Raw genomic sequence first — 4,452 nt, 5'->3', positions numbered from 1 at the left:
ACCTGCCTGGAGGAGGAGGGCACTCCTGCTTTGACGAGCTGTCACAAAGCCCGCCGGAACCCTAGCCACCAATTGTCCCATCCGCCTCGCCGCACCCTTGCCGCAGCTGGGACGTCTAGTTGCTGGAGGCGAGGAGATATCTGGTTTGCTCTCGCTCTCCCTCCTCCTCCCCCTCCCAATGTCTTTCTCTCTAGCAACACTGATTCGCCCCTCCATGAAAACCTAGTCGAATCTTGATCTGTCTTCCAGAATGTGATCGCCAAGGTCGAGACTTTCTTGGGGTTTCCAAGGAACTAACATCAATTGTTATTTAGATAGGTAATGCAATGGTTGATGGGTGTTCGATATGTCGTTGTTAGTATTCCCTCTGTAAAGAAATATAAGAGCCTTTAGATCACTTTTTTTATTTCTTTACGGAGGGAGTAAATTATAGTGGAGTGAGCAGTACAATTTGGTGTTAGTAGATGGAGTCAACAGGTTACTCTGTACTAGAGTTAGCAGTACAATTTGGTGTCAGTAATTTGTTTGTATATGTCTGTTGTGATTTGTGGGTAGTACTCCAGCTTTAGTGTTAATTTTGTAGTTAGACAGACAGATGACAGGTCGAGAGAAAGGGAGAGGATTGTCACTAGGGTCATCATCTCTATTTGCATGATTGGACCATCTGCTGTCTCTTGTACGCACAGCCCCTGCACTTTCCTACACTATCATCAGTTTATTTTATTTTCTCGACATAATTAGTATAATTGTTAGTCTATTTCTTAGTATAAAGAAGGACTAACTAATCCGAAGGAACAAAAATGCATGTTGTTTTTGTTGCTGGCTGCTGATAGTACAGTATGATGTCCGTCCCAAAATATAGTATGTGAACCTAATCTTGATTCTTGATTATCTAAATACACATAGTGCAGTGTGTACATAACGAAAATATAGCTAAATCTACATTTTGTCTTCATTTTCTAGCTAGAGGCTAGCTTTGTCGCCTCACAGCTACAGGAAGACCCTGAATTGGGCAGCATCGAGAAGGACAAGTTAGATTAATCATCTTGTTTTAATCTTCTCCTTATTCATATTAATGTAGATTATTATTTCTTGGTCAATAGATCTGTGTTACAAACTATTCTTTTTTGGTAAGCCGAGAGCTATGTTAATATCTGACATTACTAGACATTGTAGTTGTTTAAGAATTTGAGCTCAAGTGCTACCACCTTCCTATTGACATTACTAGACATTGTAGTTGTCCTTTTTTTTCGGTGTTGTCCTTTTTGTTAGATGATGGTTTGATGCTAGACCTATGAATTGTTTGTTTGTACAAATTGCACTCTTACTATTTTGGTGTAGTGTTAATAACTAGCGGCATTTTTCTTCTTTAGACTTGGAATGGATCCGGAAATGAGGGATCATGTTAAGAAGAGGGAGGAGGAGGATGATGACATGATGTTATTCATTTTCCCTACACTACATTTGATAGAGACCGGTGGAGTTGCTCCTAGGGAGCCGAGCATTCCGCGTCATACATCATCGCTAACAGGAGAGATGTTTGTTAAGGAGTTACTCGAAGGGCACATCAAAAACTGTCGGGTAGCATTTAGGATTGAGCCACATATCTTCAAATATTTGGCTAATTATCTTCGAAGGTAGAAGTTGGTGTCTGATACTGATGACCCACAAGTATAGGGGATCAATCGTAGTCCTTTCGATAAGTAAGAGTGTTGAACCCAACGAGGAGCAGAAGGAAATGACAAGCGGTTTCTAACAAGGTATTTTCTGCATGCACTCAAATTATCGGTAAAAGATAGTTTGGTGATGTGACGCCCCCGATTCAATCGTACACTAATCATGCATGCAAATGTGTACGATCAAGATCAGGGACTCACGGGAAGATATCACAACACAACTGTAAAACATAAATAAGTCATACAAGCATCATAATACAAGCCAGGGGCCTCGAGGGCTCGAATACAAGTGCTCGATCATAGACGAGTCAGCGGAAGCAACAATATCTGAGTACAGACATAAGTTAAACAAGTTTGCCTTAAGAAGGCTAGCACAAACTGGGATACAGATCGAAAGAGGCGCAGGCCTCCTGCCTGGGATCCTCCTAAACTACTCCTGGTCGTCGTCAGCGGGCTGCACGTAGTAGTAGGCACCTCCGGTGTAGTAGGGGTCGCCGTCGTCGGTGGCGTCTGGCTCCAGGGCTCCAGCATCTGGTTGCGACAACCAGGTAGAAGGGAAAGGGGGAAAAGAGGGAGAAAAGCAACCGTGAGTACTCATCCAAAGTACTCGCAAGCAAGGAGCTACACTACATATGCATGGGTATATGTGTAAGGAGGCCATATCAGTGGACTGAACTGCAGAATGCCAGAATAAGAGGGGGATAGCTAGTCCTTTCGAAGACTACGCTTCTGGCAGCCTCCGTCTTGCAGCATGTAGAAGAGAGTAGATTGAAGTCCTCCAAGTAGCATCTCCAAGTAGCATCTCCAATAGCATCGCATAGCATAATCCTACCCGGCGATCCTCCCCTCGTCGCCCTGTAGAAAAGCGATCACCGGGTTGTCTGTGGAACTTGGAAGGGTGTGTTTTATTAAGTATCTGGTTCTAGTTTTCATAAGGTCAAGGTACAACTCCAAGTCGTCCTGTTACCGAAGATCACGGCTATTCGAATAGATTAACTTCCCTGCAGGGGTGCACCAACTTACCCAGCACGCTTGATCCCATTTGGCCGGACACACTTTCCTGGGTCATGCCCGGTCGTGGAAGATCAACACGTCGCAGCCCCACCTAGGCACAACAGAGAGGCCAGCACGCCGGTCTAAACCTAAGCGCACAGGGGTCTGGGCCCATCGCCCATAGCACACCTGCACGTTGCGAGGGCGGCCGGAAGCAGAACTAGCCCCCTTAATACAAAAGCAGGCTTACGTTCCAATCCGGCGCGCGCCGCTCCATCGCTGACGTCTGAAGTGCTTCGGCTGATACCACGACACCGGGATACCCATAACTACTCCCGCGTAGATGGTTAGTGCGTATAGGCTCGTAGCCAACTCAGATCAAATACCAAGATCTCGTTAAGCGTGTTAAATATCCGTGAACGCCGACTAGGGCCAGGCCCACCTGTCTCCTAGGTGGTCTCAACCTGCCCTGCCGCTCCGCCACAAAGTAACAGTCGGGGGCCGTCGGGAACCCAGGCCCACCTCTACCGGGATGGAGCCACCTGCCCCTTCATCCCCCATCTCCGAACAGTATCACAGGTAATGTAACCGTGTAAAGTATATCGTATATGCCCGTGATCACCTCCCGAAGTGATCACGACCCAGTAGTATAGCATGGCAGACGGACAAGAGTGTAGGGCCACTGATGGAACACTAGCATCCTATACTAAGCAGTAGGATAGCAGGTAATGGTAACAACAGTAGTAGCAAGGACAGGCTATGCATCAGGATAGGAATAACGGAAAGCAGTAACGTGCTACACTACTCTAATGCAAGCAGTATAGAGGAGAGTAGGCGATATCTGGTGATCAAAGGGGGGGCTTGCCTGGTTGCCCTGGCAAGAGAGAGGGGTCGTCGGTGACGTAGTCGACCACAGGGGCATCAACATCGGTCTCGGAGTCTACCGGAAAAGAGTAACGGAGGGGGAACACAATAAATAACGGAGCAATCAAATGTAACACAAAGCAAGACGCAGCAATACGTTGTGCTAGGGGTGACCTAATGTAGGGATGGGCGATACCGGTGAAGGGGGAAACATCCGGGAAAATATCCCCGGTGTTTCGTGTTTTCGGGCAGAGGAGCCGGAGGGGGAAAGTTGCGAGTTTGATATGTTAGGGGTGCGTGGCGGACGAATGGACTGCGTATCCGGATTTGTCTCGTCGTTCTGAGCAACTTTCATGTTGAAAATATTTTAATCCGAGTTACTGATGAAAAGATATGATTTTCTAAAGATTTTATTAATTTCTGGAATTTAATTAATTATTTAATCCAACATTATCCAGAATAGTAAATGCTGATGTCAGCATGACATCAGGGTGATGTCAGCAGTCAACCTGACGTGTGGGTCCAGTGGGACCCACCTGTCATTCTCTGTTTAGTTTAATTATAGATTAGTTAATTTAGTTAGTGATTAGGTTAATCTAATCAGGATTAATTAACTTAATTACTTAATTAATTAATTAATTAATATTTTAATTACTTTAGTTATTGTCTATTTATTAATTTAATATATTTATTTATTTATTTATTTTAATTCCTTTTTCTTTTCTTTTTCTAAAACGTTCTGGGGTGGGGCCCCAAGGTTAGTGGCTCAGGGGGAGCCCTAACGGGCGAACGGGCACCGGTCCCGGGCGCACTCGAGCGGGCACTCGCCCGTAGGGCGGGACGAGGCCGTCGGGGCACCGACGGCGGGGCACGCCGGCGCGGCTAGCCGGGGCCATGGCGGGCGGAGGCGCGCGGGCGG

Source organism: Triticum dicoccoides, chromosome 6A (genome assembly GCF_002162155.2).
Source record: "Triticum dicoccoides isolate Atlit2015 ecotype Zavitan chromosome 6A, WEW_v2.0, whole genome shotgun sequence".
Classification (NCBI taxonomy): Eukaryota; Viridiplantae; Streptophyta; class Magnoliopsida; order Poales; family Poaceae; genus Triticum; species Triticum dicoccoides.
This window is presented reverse-complemented; position numbering follows the sequence as displayed.